Genomic DNA, 17,922 nt, shown 5'->3' with positions numbered 1-17,922 from the left:
TGACCTAAGCCTCCGTTTCCTTGTATGGAAAGGAGGAGCAATGATTATCAACAGCTGCCTCGCAACGCATAAAGTGCTTTAAAAAGGCCAAGCAAATGGTAAATGCTTAAAACATGTTTTTGTCATTATTGTTCTATTATTACTACCAGTGGCTTATCTCCAATCCCTGCCGCAACAAGGTGTGGGGACCACAAACCTACGTTATTTCAATCTCTGTGTTTGTCTGATACCCAGGCAGAGTGACGGCTGAGGTTCAGGGGTGGCCAAGGACATCAGCTCAGAGGATGTGGGGAAGAGAGAGACAGAGAAGCAAGGATGGTTCCACCAAGCCTGGAACCTTCAGCCACCCCAGCAGGAGACGCATTAATGCCAAACTCAGCCCGTCCAGCCGCATCAGAGCACAGACTGGGATTGGACTTGAGGGTCATGGAGCGAGGCCAGGTGGCGTTGGATTTCTCTGGAGATGCTCCTTCCACACCAAAGAAAATGAAAATCGTTCCTGGACGTCCTTGGCCACTCCTGCCACCCCCTCTCACATCTTCGTCCTTCCCTCCTCACCTCTGCAGTTCGGCCAAGCAGAGGATAAAGAGAAACATTCCACACCTACTCCCAGTTCCCCCCATATCCGCCCCCCCCACCCCTGGTCTGCTCAGACCCAGAGGGAAGGAGGTGGTACCCTGTTTAATCCGTCTTGTTCACTCAGCGGGGAGGGGTGGCTCACCTGCCCCCAGCATCCTCCACTCCTCCCGCTTCCACCCCTGAGACCCCACCCCAGGCCCTCTCTTTCCAAATCACCCCACCCTGCCAGCCCCCCACCTTCAGCTCCTGTGGCTGACAGGCCCTGGCTGCCCTAGGAATTAGCATCGTGACCTTCCACTTGATCCTCTGACCTTCGTCCCCACCACACACCTCCACCGCGGCCTATTCTGGGTACAAGGGCAGACTCTGTTGCCTTCATTATAGACAACCACACAAAAACATAATAAAATAAAATGAATGTTTTCTCAGTGCAAATCCATTAGATGAGTTACCGTTGTAATTTAATAATGGGATGGGAAACTACAGCAAATTACCGAAGTATATAATTAAAGTAAATCTATTTTAAAGTCCTTTATTGCTTAGCGTTTCTCAGATCTCAGCCTCTCCCCACTGCGTCCCCCTTCTCTTTTTCTCAGTGTGCGGAGGGGGGTGGGAGCTGTGGATTCCTTTGAAGCCATCAGTGGTACTCGGCGGCAAATGCCACTCGCCTGATTCTTCCAAGGGAGGACCGTGTTCCTGGCGTGGCTGAGGCCCCAGCCTGGGCTCCCGTCGGCAGAGCAAGAATAACTGACAGGCACTGGCTGAGGTCAGATCCCAGGACCCACCTCTGCTAGATCCTCAGGGCTGAGGGTTGAGTTTTGCCCTAAATGCCGAACTGATTAAACTGAGGTGGGGGTGTGGTGAAGGGGAAAAGGGAGGTGTCAGCCCTGAGAATACCCTTCACGGAGGACAGATGCCACTGACCCCTGGCTCTCAGATTTGAGACCCACCCAGGATCACACAGCAAGAGGCAGCGCTGGGATTTGCTTTTGTCGGACAATTGACACAGGACCACCAGCGAAGCTCCCCGAAGGGATTCCTGTCTGCTGGGCATAGAAGCCCTCTGCAATGAGCCGGTCGGCTACTGCCCATTTTCAAAGGAGAGGTCAAATGTAGCTGAGGTTGCCATCACTGTTTTCCACTTTCTGGAATTCGGTGTCAGGGTGTGAGGAGTCCAGCGAGGGCACAGTCACACCAAAGCCTACGCAAAGCTCAGTCTCAATCCCTCCACTTTCTAACCGGGAAAGGGTAAAGGCTTCAGACCCTCTAGGATGAATCCCCTTCATCAGAAGGCCCCGGGTAGGTCCTAGGGGACTCACTGAAGACCCCAGACTCCGAGCTTAGCCTGGCCTGCCATGGCGAAGGGGGTCTGCAGGCCGGCGAGTGCCAGGGAGAGGCCAGCTGAGCCTGCGGTCACCTGAAGTGATCACAATGGCAGAATTTCTGTACTTCATTCAAACCCAGAACAATGCATTTTTCCCTTTCTAAGCCCTCGGGACCACTGTGCTACTGGCAGCCACAGAAAGCCAAGTGACCCAAACTGAGATTAAACCACAAGGGCCAATTCGTTAGCACAGCAAGCTTTTGGCTTAAGAGAGAAAATGATCCCCAAGAAAAGGAAGGAGAGCTCCCCTGCCCACCGGCAGTTTTCCCAGGGAACGCTGGACCTCAGGAGAGCCAATCCTGCACCCCGCCCCTGCAGCCCTGGGCAGGGGCCCTGTCCTCCTCCGGCTGGCCCCCCTCCTCTTCTCCAAAGGAGAGGACCCGGAGGAGCCCCCCCCTCCCCACCCCCACAGAAGGATGAGTGAGAGGTGTGGTCTCCGCAGAACTTGGTCCTATGCAAATGAATGCAAAGTGGATGCAAATCCAAGCCTGCTCTCTCTGAATCTCCCGTTTTCATCTGGTAGCTGAGTCGCTGCAGACCTCCAGGCGCTCGGAAGGCCGCTGTCTCCTTCCACCTTCCTGTCCATCGAGGACAGCAAGCTCTGGTGACGGAACAAACGAGCAGGGCCTTGCAGAGGGCAGGGGGTTTGCCCACCCACCGCAGGCCTGACCAACCCTCAGGAGGCCAGATTTCCTGGAGCTCAGGCCGCTCCACGCCCTCCTCTGGGGTCATCCTTTCTTGCTCCAGGGCAGCACCCAAAGATACGCCTGTCCAAAGCCTCAGGGAATGCCCTATCCTAAACATGAAGTAACTCTGGAATGCAAACGCCACCCTGTCTCTCTTTAGCTGCAAGGAGTTGTGGCTGAGGGTGTACAGCAGTGAGGGTGAATTCTCCACCGAGATTCCAAGTTTGGAGCAGCCTTGGGGCTGTTTCCTGCCCCAGAGACGAGCCGAGTGGAGAAACACCTCTGCACCTCCCAGACTGCACCTCGAAACCACGCTCAGTGCTTCTCAGACAGGACCCCTGCTTTCCCACCAATGCCCGCGTTGGTCCTGTGCCTGCTGCATTAACTTTCGAAACCATAGAGCTCCTCCAGGGTGAGCGTCATCGTCCACAGGGAACAGGAGCCAGGACATAACATAGCCCTGGGCAAAGACAGGATAATTCACCAAAATGGCCAGGTAAGCCAGATCCTGACACCAAAGGTGCCCTCCTACGCGAAGAAAGCACTGGCATCTCCAGGGACCATTAGCCAGCCCTTCTGGATAATGTTGGCTGCAGCAGACCTACGTGTACTTCTTAGAGCTAATTAACACAGACACAGGAACGAGGGTTGATCCAGAGGCCACAAATATCTCTATAGAAACCGAACATATAAATGAGAGTCTGGGGGGGAGTTCCCTGGCGGTCCAGTGGTTAGGGCTCCGCGCTTTCACTGCTGAGCGCCCAGGTTCAACCCCTGGTTGGGAAACTAAGATCCCATAAGCCGCGCAGCCAAGAAAAAGAAAAAAGAGTCTGATCTGCCCAGGACCCCAGGACAGGAGACACGCTGTGTGACCTTGGACTTGTTCCTTAACATCTCTGGAGTTCTGTTTCCTCATCTGGAAAATAAGAAAAATCGTACCTTGCAGCTTTGTCATGTAGATGACATTATTTTTTGATGTAACTAAAGCTGTGCTTTATTGTGAACTTTCTACGGACTGAGCGTTCAGTTAAATCCTCTTATACACAATATTTCATTTATTCATTCTATGAGAAAAGGGAAGATACTATCTCTACCTCTATTTTATATATGAAGAAACTCATATATTGAGCTGAGAGCATTCATCCAGCATCATGCAGCTAAGACGTGGTCAGCTGCATTCAGCCCAAGGCATTTTGACCCCAGACCCGGACTCTGAATCACTGACTCCTGGTACCATCCTTGCTGTTGAACACCTGGAACAGCATCAGGTACACAAAGGCTCTCAACAAATGGCGGCCTCTGTCTCACCCCAAGCCCTGGCTGCCACCCACCCGATGGCTCTTTCACCCAGTGGGGGAGAAAGAGGTATGCAGGACTCACGTCTCTCCCCAGGCCTGCCTTGTCATCACAAATGACCGAAAAAATGAACAAACCATCCAGGGAGCCAGATACATTCACCCAGCACCTCATCAGTCTGTCCCGTTTGGGAAGGGGCCACGCCTACAGAAAAGGCAGGTGCACCCAGGTTGAGGAGGGCTAGTAGCGAGTTGCATGTCCCCCCCACCCCCACCCCTGCTGCAGCCTAGCCTAGCCTTCCAAGCCACGGCCCTTTGCTGTTCAAAAGAAAGAAAAGGCTTTTGTTATAAGAGCCCTCTTTAATGGGAAGGGACTGCGGTCTTGTCAAAAACCCAGGGTGGTAACACTTCCCGAACACAACACATGCTCGTGACAACGTCTAATGAAGACTTTTATGATAGGAATGTAATTGTAAAAAAAAAAAAATGATTACAAAATTGGTTTCAATGCTTTGTGATCCAAGAGTTCATTTGTTTCCTCATTCATGCACTAAATAAGCCCCTAATTAATCTTGAACCTTGGAGAAAGGAGGCTAGATTGCCATTTTCTCCAGAAGGACGCACTTCACATTTTGGAAAGTTTGAAGAGGCTCTTAAGCATTTTTCTTTAGTGGTATTTTCTCAGCATTTTAGAGAGGCTTCATCAGGCTGCGAAGGCTGCTAATTGCATTACCATATGTTTAAGCCTCATAGGTGCGGGTCAAGTTCATCTTTCTCCACATTCTCCTGTTAATTTGCTGATTTGACAGGTCAGAGACCTGGAGAAAGGGAAGATAAGCCGAGGACTGATGCAGGCTCCTCTCAGCTGCCAGCCCGTGACCAGAGGAGAGAGGCCGCCCCTCACACCAGCAAGTGACCAACCTTTCTCCTTTAGCAGAACTTTTAGCTTCTAAAGTCATTGTGATGTCATTATTCCTAGGGAGGAGTAAAAACCTCCAACTTTCCAGCCAAGAAAAGAAAAGCAAAAGGAGTATGTGCATATGTGTGTATATAGATAGATATGAACACATGTGTATACATGTGTGTATAGAGAGGTGTAAATATATGTGCATATAAATGAATATATGTATATGTGTGCATAGATGTGAATATATGTATATATGTATATAGATACGAATGTGCATATGTATGTGTATACACAGATACACATATGCGTATACATGAATATATGAGTATATAAATAGACAGGAACTTGTGATGTGTATGTATACATAATAAACATATGCATAGATATGAATATATGTATATATGTGCATAGTTATAAATATACATGCATATAAATGAATATATGTACATGTGTGCATAAATATATATGTATATATGAATATATGTGTATATAAATAGATATGAATATATGTGTGTATATATAAGTATATATAGATATAAATATGTGTGTATATATGAATATATGTATATGTGTACATAGATATGAATATATGTATATACAAATATATGTATATAGATATGAATATATATGTGTATCTATGTATGTATAGATAATATACATAGAGAGCTATAAATATGTGTGTATATGAATATATGTACATTGTGTGACTAGATAGACATGAATGTGTGTGCATGTGTAGTGAGCCAAGATTCCATTTGTCTGGATATTTCCCCTCTATTTAAAGAAAATTTCGGGACTTCCCTGGTGTTGCAGTGGTTAAGAATCCACCTACCAATGCAGGGGACACAGGTTCGATCCCTGGTCCAGGAAAATCCCACGTGCCACGGAGCAGCTAAGCCAGTGCGCCACAACTACTGAAGCCTGCACGCCTAGAGCCCGTGCTCCACAACAAGAGAAGCCACCGCACCACAACAAAGAGTAGCCCCCACTCGCCGCAACTAGAGAAAGCCCGCGCACAGCAACGAAGACCCAACACAGCCAAAAATAAATAAATTTATTTTTAAAAAATAAAGCAAATTTCAATGGAAACCTCATTCCCAAACCCAGGCAGATGGGCGGGTAAAGGCAGGCACTTCACCAAGGGTCTTACATACATTTTTTCATCTAATCCTCACTCCAACCTGGAGGAGAGTTGACTGGTATTCCCTCATTTTACGGAGCGGGAAATGAATTCTGAGAGACCCTAAGCCCCAGGTCTCTTAGGTGGAGGAGTCAGAATTTGAAGCGAGCCCGGCGGACTTGGAGGCTGATGTGCTTGGTGGTTGAACGTCCTGCACAAGAGTCAGGAGCCCAGGAGGTGAACAGCCCAGGGTCCAAACCCTGGCTCTGCATCCCCACACAAGTGTCTTAACCCCTCTGAGCAGCCACCCCCAACCCCAATCTATAAAATGGAATGATGACGTCCACCCTGCAGAGTTAAAAAGATGAAATGAAGTCAAATAGGTACAGCCATAAACCCCGGCCTGGCCACTAGCCACTCACACCGGCGCAGCCCTGAATGGACATTCGGACCCTGTGATGCGAGTAAGGGACCCCACATCCTCAGCAGACCCCAGCCAACACCCGAACCGGGGTCTCGCCAGCCAGCGCCACTCGGAGACTTGGGACGGAGACAGTTCCTGTCTTTTGGCTTGAAAAGATCTACCCAATTCCCCCACCCCCAGCCCGAACCTCATCCCTAAAGTTGTTGAAATAGATACTGTACTGCCTCAGGGTCCTGGCTGGGCAGTGAAACGTTCCCCCTCGGTGCTCCATCGCTGGTTTCCTACGGTCTTTTTTTTCTTTTTAACACGGGTGCCAGGAACCCAGGAGCCACTTCTCCTTAAGAGCCCCCTTGCATGCCTTCCCTCCACCTCCTCCCCATCGAAGCCCACGCTCTCCAGCCTCGGGTCACCGTGCAAGCGTAGGAATAATGGTGCTGGGCTTAGAGGCGGTGGAGAGGGGTGACTGGGAAGCTGCGCTCAGGCCGGGGTCTCGGGTTCCCTGATGGCTGCCTGGGGGGTGCTGGCAGCAACCAGCCCGACAGGGCCCGGGGAGGAGCACTGCTCCCTGGTGATAGAGGCTCTGTGTTAACGCAAGGACCTCTGGAGATGGACAGTCCCCTCCCTGCTTGGGGATACGGGCCCCCAGGCCAGCATTGCCGGAGGGCCATCTGAGTCTCTGTTAAGCACAAAATAAGGAGACTTCTTTTTTTTATTTATTTATTTTTGGCTGTGTTGGGTCTTCGTTTCTGTGCAAGGGCTTTCTCTAATTGCGGCGAGCGGGGGCCACTCTTCATCGCAGTGCACAGGGCTCTCACTATCGTGGCCTCTCCCGTTGCGGAGCACAGGCTCCAGACGCGCAGGCTCAGTAGTTGTTGCTCACGGGCCTAGTTGCTCCACGGCATGTGGGATCTTCCCAGACCAGGGCTCGAACCCGCGTCCCCTGCATTGACAGGCAGATTCTCAACCACTGTGCCACCAGGGAAGCCCAAGGAGACTTCTTGACTGGACCCCAGGCTGCAAGGCAAGGCCAGCTGGTCAGGCCACTCTGCCATAAGAGGAAGGGGACAGCAGGTGGCCGGGGGAGTCTCCAGGGGAAAACCCAGCTGGTTCCCTCCTGCCTGTGGCTGACTCCCAGAAGCTGCAGACAGTGGGAGTCGTGTCCCCCCAATAAGCTGGCCACTGCCCCTCTTCCAGTTGGGCAGGTCAGCTGAAGGGCTGTTGGCTGCAGTGTGTTCGACACTCTGGGAGTCTGTCTGGACACGCTGCTCTGATGGAAGAGAGCACTGAGGAATAGTGGGCTCTCTGTTTGTTCTGTGTCCTCATGTCTTATAGAAGGAGAGGGGCCTGTGCATGGGGTCAGGACGTTGCCTGCACAGGATCCAGGGTGGCAGCGAGGAGGCATGGTTTGGGGGCCAGGCAGGGACCCAAGGGCCAGCTCTGCCACAGCCCACATGGGTGGCCACGGGCAGGTGACTCACCCTCCAGACACCTGTTCCCTTACCTGCAAAACGCAGCTAAAATCATCACTACCCCTAGGATTGCTGAAAGGGTTAAATAAAACCAATCTTCCAGCAAATAGTTTCGGAGCCCTTCTCCTTTCCCAGACACAGGCACACAGTCCAGCTGGGAGACAGCAAAGAAACAGGTAAACCAACAAGTACGACAGAATAAATTGTGACAAGTGCCATGAAGGGGAAAGAGAGGAAACCGTGATGCAGAATAAGGAAGACAGGCTTCCTGGTTTGGGGGTCCTGGAGCCAAAGGATGAGAAGCCAACCAGGCAAAGGAGTGCGGAGAGGAGCCCGGCAGGAGGGTGTGTGCGGGCCCCGAGTCAGAAAGAGCTGGTCGCGGTGTGGTCAGCAATGCCGGCACAGGACGCATGCTCCAGGTGCGGGGGCTCCATCCATACCGTGCTGTGTCCCCCTGAGGCAAAAGTGCCCAGCAACGACTGCTCCCCTTCCCACCCAGGGGGCCTCCCAGGACCGCCGTGTCCCCTGTCCCAGGGTGGCCTTCCAACCGGCAAGCATGCATGCTGACCCCTGGAACAGCTGGACCACAGAGAAGCCACGCATGTACCCAAACAGCACACCTCATCCCATCTCAGGACCAGGGCACCAAATCTTAAATCACATACCACACCCCGAAAATGGTCTCCTCTTCTACCAGGAAACCCTTTCTCATTCTGATTTTTCTTGTGGCTGATCTCGCTAGAAACTCAGGCAATGAGAAAACGGATCATGTGAGTCAGCAGGAACCATTTTCTATCCCAGGCCACCCATTCTCTCTCCCCTTCTCTCTAGCACGCACATATGCGGAAAGGACCAGCCATAAGAAGAAAGCACAGATTGCAGCTAACCCTAAAGATTCAAAATGACACACCTATTCCACACCTGTGAACATCACTCTCCCCGATCTTTACCACCAACGTGAAGCTCACACACTAACAAATGACCATAAAATGCCGTGATACGGGTTTACGCGTAAAAGGCAGGCGCCGACACATACACATACGTTGATCTGAAAAGCGCCAGGTATTGTCTTTGAGGTGTAGATTTCTGTCCCATTTAACAGAAAGGAACTCCAGGCCCAGTTACTAACCCAGGTAACACTGTGGCTTTGCTGGGGGGACATGTGATGCCAGCAATGGTTCTGTCCTCTGAAGGCACTTTGTTTCTCATCAAGTGACACTTTTTGCCTTTTAGTCTTATCCCTCCCACCCGAGAGCAGGAATGGTGTCATACGTCTTGGTATCCCCAGGACCCAGTGTCTCTCATACAGCAGGTGCTCAATCAATGCTCGTCAGATGAATGTCCTCCCAATGCCTAGGCTGGTGGAAAGCGAGGTGTTCAAAAGGGTCACTGGGGTTCTGGAACAGCAGTGCTCTTTCCCGTGCCTCCACCCGAATTCCATCCCTATGCGGGGGAAGCCCCGCCCTGTGGCACCCTCACCTGGATTGCTCCATGCGGCAAAACTTCAAAACAGAAAAGTAGGGAATGAGCATGGATGGCCACCTTATTCTCTGAGTAAGTACAATTTTTAAAGCATTTGCCATCCAACATCCCCATCATTTTATAAAACCAAGAACCTTCTAACACCAAAAGGTAGAAAGGATATAATCTCAGAATAGAGGGCAGGTCTTTAAAGTGACTATGAAATCGAGCGCTACGAACAGCTCACCCCTCTGTCCAGTCCTCTTCATTTCGCATCCGGTCACATCCAGGGTCAGAGGCTGTCCAATGTTTAGGAGGATAGCGTTGGCTTAGTGGGGGATGGGGGCCAGGCCAGGAAGGAAGGGGGGAAGTGGGGGGCTCACAGTCAGCGGGAGACACTGGGTTCTGACGCAGAAGAGACCTTGGGAAGGAGATGCTGGGGGTCCTGACCAGGAAGCCCACCGAAGAGAAAGCTGAACTCCAGAGCTGGGAGCCAGCCACGCTTGGATGGGATTTCACCTGGAAAGCTGAACAAGAAACCAGAAGTCTTAGAGATCCCCTCCGGACACTGAGACTCTTTCAGCTTCTCAGTTAAAGAACGGAAGACAAATTGTGTTCAAGGCTGGCTTTCAGTCAAAGCTCTAATTTTACACCGACATGGTTTTCATTTTCCAAGACGTGTCCTGTGAAGCCAGGGCCAAAGCGAACAGAAGACCTCACATCTTCGGCCACCTCCCCATCTCTGCCCCCACGACCACACCCAGTGAAAGCATCAACTAGAGGAGCCTGGGTGGCCAGCGCATCACACACCCCCACCCCCACCCATCCACCCCCCTCCCACCCCCCTCACTGTCCACCCATTTTTACCCTGTATACAGCTGTTCGGTGCCTTCTCTGTGCCAGACACACACAGCCACCAAAGGTCCCCAGCCTGTGGCCCTTTTTGTCAACCAGACGAGGTGGGAGGAGAGAGGAATTTGCTTCGAGGCTGCTCCCTGCCTCCCCTTACCCCTGGCCTCTCTCCTTGCCCCTCCGGCTCTGCCTCCTCTGAGCTGGTGCTCAGAGAGCGGCCACTACACCTAAGGGAGATGCGTAAGCGCATAAAGGGTCAGCCCAGGGCCTCTCAGCTCTGGCTGATGTTCAGATGAGGCAGTAAAACTGCAGGAGCCCAGGCCTCCCCTAGAGACTCCGACTTCACAGCCTGGGGTGGGGCCCAGGGTTCCACCGTGCAGCTCAGAGACCCTCTGGCACTAAAGGCCGCCTGGGGCTACTGTGCTAAGGAATTACCTTCCAAGCCTCTGAGAAATGAGTTCTGGGCTCTCAGTGGCGCAGAGTAGAGGAGGGCAGGGTGGTCCTGGGGGTCCCTAGGCGGGTACCGTCCCTCCCCTGCCACGTATACCATCCTCCACCCATTTCCCCGCAGCTGCCCGGGGCTCCACACTGGTTCATATTAACCTGCCGGAAGATGTGCACATGAGATCATTTACTAATAATTGCATTTTCCCCCAGTGATTTTCTTTTTAGAATACAAATTTGAACTGAGTCAAGGTTATTATTCCTCTATTAAAGAGCTCCTCACTTGGTGCTTCTCATCCAGCATGCATTCCTGGGGGGGCATTAAAATAGGGAAGAACTCCACACCTGCCTGACCAAGGGAGTGCGGCTCATGCAATGGTCACTGTCATGTGGGATGTTTCTGTGTGTGCCTCAGTTTCCTTGTCTGTAAAATGGGGGAATAACAGCATCTCCCTGCTGGGGTTGGTGTGAGGATTAAATGAAACTTGGAGCCAAGCCTGGTCCATCATGTTAGCTACTATCACCATCACCATCATCATCATCTTCATGTGTGTACAAAAAGCGGACCTGAAAACTGGAGCCCTGCACTGTAGCCAGAGATGGCTGTGAAGTACATATCTGATCACTCTCTCTCCCCTCTCAATAATCTCTCTCTGGCTCCCCAGTGCCCTCAGGCAAAGTCTTTCAAAATCTGGTCCCCGCTGACCTTGACAACCTCCTTTTGCACCACCGCACCCTCACCCATCCAGCCCTACCGATCAACTTCATTGGAGGGGGTGGCAATCGGCCAGCACAGGGCTAGGCCTGAAGAAAGCTTGTTCCTAAATCCGTTCAAAGCAGCAGGATGAGTTTGCACAGCATCTGTTCAGAATCTGCCTCAGGCAGTGTCCTCCAGTTTAAGGGCAAAATGCAAATGACAAATTCTGAAATTAACAGCAGCCAAGATTACTTATCAAGTTCAGGGAGCTCTTCTTTCCGCGCAGCCAATGCTTCCTGATGGTGTCTGCAGTGCTTCCCCAGCTGCCGTTCGCGTGTTATTGCAGGTGCCTTATCTAGGTCAACATTATTATTTTTTAGAGGATAAGATAGCAATGTTAGTTCTACACAGGATTGTCAGATTGCAGTTACCTGTACTTGGTATTCACCGCAGAGGCAGAAAAACCTTCCAACACTTGTGAAACCAATCTGAAGCAGCATTGGGGAAGGAGGGGGCAGAGAATAGAAAAGAAAACCAGCAAAGAGCCAGGTGTAAATTATTATCCTAATTAAGTATGGGGGAGGAGTTAATGCACTAAGATTTTTTAAAAATGCACTGCTTTCCTTTTCTTTTTGCAAATTGTGTACTTGTATGTTTCCTGATGACTAATGCGATGTATTCTTGGCTTGCAGAGCAAGAAAAGTCATCAGGGTTTCATTTGTTATGTTTATGCCAATAGAAATAAATCTCGGCCGTCGTGGAGAAGGTTGTTCATACTCCAGTCACTGTCTGGGGAGGCCGGCTGGTCGCATCCCCTTAGGGCCCGCAGAACTGATTCGGGGTAAGATACACTTTGGCTTTATTGATCACAAAGCTTCTTCTTTACTGCTGTGGGGCTGCAAATCAATAGACAGGCCCACAGAAACATAATAGATTTTTTTTTTAAGAAAATCAATTAAACTATTTTTTTGCAGAATTGAGTTTGCATGGTCGTTGTCTTGGGCATGCTACATAACAATTTTAATGTGGTCTCCTTCTAAGGGCTGCCTTATCATGACCAAGTGGCAATGCCTTGTTTAGAAGGTCGAATTTGAAAGAAGAGAGGATGGCCTGGGAAAAGCAGAAAGCACCCCGTTCAGCCCTGCGACCCTGACTTGACACTACAGCGTTGCTAGAAAGCCACGGTCAGCCCATTGGTCATCACGTGGCCAGAATCTGTCAGCGTGCCTCCTTCTCGGGCTAAAAACGTGGAACTGAAACTTCTTGGAAAGCCCAGATTGATGTCTGAATTTCCCCATTCCGAAAGCAGAAGGAAGCTCGGTGGGCATAAAGGTGAAATACAGCCGGGCTAGGGCTGCCCAGATTTGCCAATGTGCCGCACACTCGTCCCTCTCCCCCAGGGACACTGCTGGAGTCTCAGGGATGCTGAGCTCAGGAGACAGCTTCAGCCTGGAGCCTCAGCCAACTGGCCACACATACTTGGGCTTTTTTTTTTTAGATCACAGTTATGCAAGCAAATTCCCACCATGCCGCTTGTGGACAACGCGTATCTCCCCAAATCCTGGTCCTTAGCAGGCTAGGGCCATCACTCTGCTCCCTGGACTTCAGCCTTCTTGCCACTTTTTTCCTGGTCTGGGATGATCCTAGATAACATCTATTTTTTTAAAAAATCCTCTTTCCACTTCTGGCAACTCTACCAAGGACTCAAACTGACATGGTGACGTGGTGTGGAATCCAGCAGGATGGCCGAGCTGAAAGTACTCCAGCAACGCTGAACATAAGGAATTATATGTTCCTCATGGTACATAATAAATAACAAAGCTGTAATTCCAGAAAGGAGCCTGGTGATGACATTTAAAAATCTCCCTTAGCTTTGTTCTTGTGGTTCATGTCATCAGAACCCGGGGATGGAATCTCAGCCTGAATTTATGTCCATTTCGGGGGTGTATGTTAGTTAACATTATTCCCTTTCATCCGTCTCTTGTCTTGGGCTTGCCTTTTGGTAAGTCGGGCGTTCCATCTGGGTCTCGCTTTCTTCACACCCCACCCCAGGGCGGCTGGCACCCTACTCTGAGTGCCTAGATTATGTACATTCCTAAAGGAGCGTGACGCTTCAGCTCTGAGATTCTGAATTGAAACAGGAAAAGCTGGGGCAAAGTATAAAGCCCTTATCCCTTTCTGCAGGGCCCAAAGAGAATCAGAAAGATCCCCCAAATTAATCCAAAGCAGCAGGCTGAACTTACTTGGAGACTGACATCTGCCTGAAAACTGAGAAGCCCGTTCACTTCCACGCTGAGTGTCTGTCCGTCTGCTCCTCTGTCTCTCCGTCCCAGTGGAGAGCAGGGCTGAGTGGGGACCAAAGGGTATTGGAGCAACATGCCTTGTTTAGGGAAAGGGGAGCATTAGAAAGCAGTACAAAGTCTGAAGGCCAAGTGGAGGTTTTTCAGATCCAGTGATTTGGGGGAAATTACTGCTTCTAAGACCATGTTTTCAGTCTGGCTGGATTTCATGGTACATAATACGTGTCAGCAAAACGATGAATGACCATTGAAGGCTCAGCGTTAAACCTTCCATATTTAGTTGTTCAGAAATTCAACTTGGACCCACGATATACACTGAATTCCAAGACTTTTGAGGAAATGTTAAAGGAAAAACAACAGCATTGCCACGATAAATAATGTGCAAAAAAGAAAATCCATTTTTGTCATCTGTTGGGGCATGTCTACTTGGAGAGCCGTAATTCCAAATTTTTACCTCTCAGAGATGGTCCCAATGGGACATTAACTCATTCAATAAATGCTCACTGTGGGCTGCCACTTGGGGAGTGGCTAATTCACAGGAGAAGTTCCTGCCCTCAAGGAGCATACATTCTATGGGTGAGACAGATAATAAACAAACACATATGGGTGTGATATGAACTCCATGAGTGCAGGGCTTGTCTGTGTGTTCACTGTTGAATCTTGAATGTCAGAAGAGTGCCTGCACATAGTAGGCCCTCAATAACTTATGAACCAGAGTGGGTCTATACTGTATATGCATGTCAGGTGGTAATAATGCGTGCATGAAGGTCCTACCAGGGCCGAGCTTCAACAGCTCGGACCCTGGAGCCCGGCCAGCTTTTATAGCCCTACAAACAGCCCCACATGCGCCCTTCACACACCACTCAATCAGGCAAGTGAACCACACACATAAAGGGGCACACACACGCACATCCCTGACTTGCGTCCAAATGCAATCTCCCCTCCCCTCAGACAGAACATGTTCTCCACAAGCTTTCTGGGCCGTGCCAGGCCTCAGCCCCCAGGCCTCATTTCACATCCAGAGTGGGTGATTTTTTACCCCACACCCCATACAACGAATTTATGTGGGGTAATTACGGTGGGCTGAATAATAGCCCCTCCAAAATATCCTAATCCCTAGAAACTATGAATGTTACCTTGTAGAACAAAAGGGACTTTTCAAAACATAGTTAGACTAAAGATTTGGGGATGGGGCGATTTGCCTGGATTATCCAGGTGGGCCCTAACATTCATCACATGGGCCCTTATAGGAGTGAGGCAGAGGGAGACTTGGGAGTGGAGAAGGAAGCTACGTAAGGACAAAAGCAGAGGTTAGAGCGAAGTGCTCTGAAGGTGAGACAGGAGCTACAAGCCAAGGAAAGCAGACAGCCTCTAGAAGCTGGAAAAGGTACAGGATTCTCCCCGAGAGCCTCTGGAGGAAGCGCAACCCTGCCAACACCTTGATTTTGGCCAGGGGACACCCCATTTCAGACTTTTGGCCTCCAGAGCTGTGAAATAATAGATTTGTGTGGCAGTAAGCCCCTAAGTTTGCGGTCATGTGTTACTTCAGCCCTAGGAAACTAAAACTGCAATATAATGTGTAAACAGCTATTCTTTTCTTGATGTGTGATTTTAAAAAATCATTTTGAAAGAAGAATAAATGCTCATCTTAAAAAGACTGTTCACATTCAGTAAAATATTTCACGTATGAACTAAAATCGGTACTCACCAAACGTAAATACTTCTTGTCACGGTTCATACTGCTTCCCTGTTTTAAATTTTAAACACTGATGTGGAGTCACACAGAATGACTGAGTTGAAGTAAGTCAAGTTCTCTTCATCCCTGCGGTCGCTGTGCTGTCATTGTTTATTTCTAATCTGCTGTTTAAAAGCAGGAAAGCGCAATTCCACGGGGGTGGGACCCACAAACTGTACCCGAAGGGATCTCCAGCGACCCCAAACCCCCATAAACTTATTCCCCAAATGAACAGGAGCGGCCCTCCCCGCGCGGGGAGCCAACAGCACAACTGGGCTTTTCCAAACTGACTCCGACAAAGAATGGGATGTTTATCAAAGGCTAAGTAATAAAAAAAAAAGGTGTTAATTCAAAGCTTACATATATATTATTAAAACCCAACAGTAACAGCCATTGTTTAGAACTTAGATCAACAAAAATTTTTTTCAGGGACATTTTTTGGGAATCATGGGTTCATGATATTAACAAAAAGCAGAGCAACTTTTGCCGGGTTTATTGTTGTTTTCGGATTTCTTACAGATAATGTGTGTCCTCCTTGCCGCTCTTGGAACTGTGGGCCTCCCACTCAACCTGCAGGATTCCTCACAGACCAGGAAAAAGGAAAGCCAGGTTTCCCCCGACCCGCACCCGGGGCCAGGGGGCTGAGGGGTATTCCCAGGCAGCGCCCCGCCACACAGTGCAGTACTGAGATCCCCGGGGCGGGGTGGGCAGAGGCCTGGGGGAGAAGGGACTTCCACAAAACGCCCCCAGACCCTCACTGAGTATCAGGTAGGACGCTTCCCGCTGGCCTGAGGCCAGCAGCTGGGAAGGGATTTGCAGGAAGGGCCTAGACACAACTGCACAAAGTCCAAGTGGGTCCCCGGTGGGAACCTTCTCCCCGGGGACACCCCGGTCCCACTGAGCCTGGCCTCCCAGTGAGGCCTCCCAGCCTTCGCCGCCCTCGGAACTCCCCTACCCTGCTCTTAGCCACGAGGGACACTCTCAACCAGGAACTCACCCACGAAGCCGGCAACTGGTGAGTGGCTGTCTCCACAGACAGCTGCCACCCCGGAGCGACTGGCCCTGCGAAGTGGGGGGATCTGGAAGTCTCTGAGCATGTAGGGTGGAAGGATGAGGTCATCAGGAAGCAGAGAAGGAGCAGGAAGGGGAAAGAGGGTCTGGTTTTCAGAACAACCGAGCCACCCCGCCTATAGCACCTCTGGCCACCACCCACCTGCTCACAGCCTCCGAGGCCAGGTGGTGGCTAGTCACTGGTCACCACCACCCGCCCTCTTCTCCCCTGACGCCCTCAGGGTGCAGCTGGCCTCCTCGTGACCTGTAAGCTCTGGAGTCTGCAGATGTGGATTCAGATCCTGCCTCTCTCAGCTGTTTGCCCTCAGGGAACGTGCTAGGCCCCCGGGGGTGGGGGCAGAGGGCACCTGGCACCAGGGCGGACAATCGGTCATCCCCTCCCCCTTTCCTCCTCCTGGCCCATTCTATCAGAACATCCAAAGGGCGGGGCACAGTGTCCCGAGCCCCCCACCCCTTAGAAACAGGAGCCTTTTGGTGACACGATGATCATTTTCAGCTGTTCCCGTGGGGTTTAAGGGCTTTAGGGCCCCACTCAAGGTGGCCGTGGGGCACGCAGCCCCGTCCAGAGTCGGGCTGGAGTGGGAACGGGGGAGGAGAGGGGAAGGGTGCGTAGGGGAAACGAGCGCTGAGAGCGGCGGTTCCCACCCCGCCAGTATGCAAATCACTCGCCGCTGAGATAAACGATCCGGCAGGAAGGCCGGCAGGGTTCCCAGCGGGAGCCATTTGTCATTTCTATTCCCGAACGAGCAAACCCGCAAGAGCGTCCCCCATCCCTCCCTCCCACCCAGGTAGCTGCACCGTCACAGGTGCCCAGAACAAAGAGAGGCATCTCCCTCACCTCCGCCTCCCCACATCCCAACAGGGGCTGGGGGGCACCTCGCACAGCCTTGGACTTGGGCAGCCCAGCACCGTGCGTGGAAAAACGCTCCTCGGACGCCAGGGCAGAGAGCGCTTTGTCTCTTGGAAGGACAATGTGAAACCGCAAACCTCTTTCTTTTGGCAGTCAGCTCTCCACCTAATTGACAAGTGTGTGTCCTCTGCATGAGCTGGTAAGATTTTCCATGACGTCAGCAGAGCCCGGCATTATCTGGGGTTCACCTGGCAGGCCTGGCACCAAGTGGAGGAAGCGTGGGAGCAGGTCGTGTTCCAGCAACAACTGGTGTAAAGCTCGGACCCCCCCAGGCTCGTTCATGAACGGCTAACGAAGGGGCAGACGGATCAATCGATCCTGGAGATTTTGAAATTGCCAGAAACCCAGTCCAAGTCACCCCACCCTTTCCTATTTGGGGCTTCTCGTCTTAAGAGCAAAGGCATGAGAACATCACGTTGGACTCAGAATGCTATCTGGGAGCAAATGTCAGGCGTAGTGATTTAGGAAGCAAGAAAGCAAACGGGTTGTCACTACCAGGGATTCTGCTCCACCCAGGCCGACAGGCTTCCGGTGCTGGAGACGATCTCCCGCAGTGGTGATGAGCCGGGCTGCTGCATCCCACCCCTT

At 51.1% G+C, this 17,922-nt stretch overlaps 1 long non-coding RNA gene across 1 annotated transcript; it reads right to left on the bottom strand.

The window, feature by feature from the left end:
- Positions 1-9,459: 9,459 nt before the first annotated feature.
- LOC307177509 lies at positions 9,460-16,702 on the bottom strand. The gene is made up of 3 exons (XR_013825054.1): positions 16,351-16,702; positions 15,327-15,478; positions 9,460-9,852 (listed from the first exon to the last, which is right to left on the bottom strand). It is a non-coding gene; the product is annotated as an uncharacterized lncRNA (long non-coding RNA).
- Positions 16,703-17,922: the final 1,220 nt, after the last annotated feature.

The sequence above is a fragment of the Stenella coeruleoalba genome (genome assembly GCF_951394435.1).
Source record: "Stenella coeruleoalba genome assembly, chromosome: 19".
Taxonomy (NCBI): domain Eukaryota; kingdom Metazoa; phylum Chordata; class Mammalia; order Artiodactyla; family Delphinidae; genus Stenella; species Stenella coeruleoalba.
Note: the sequence above shows the minus strand (reverse complement) of the source record. Positions and strands in the feature narration are given on the sequence as shown.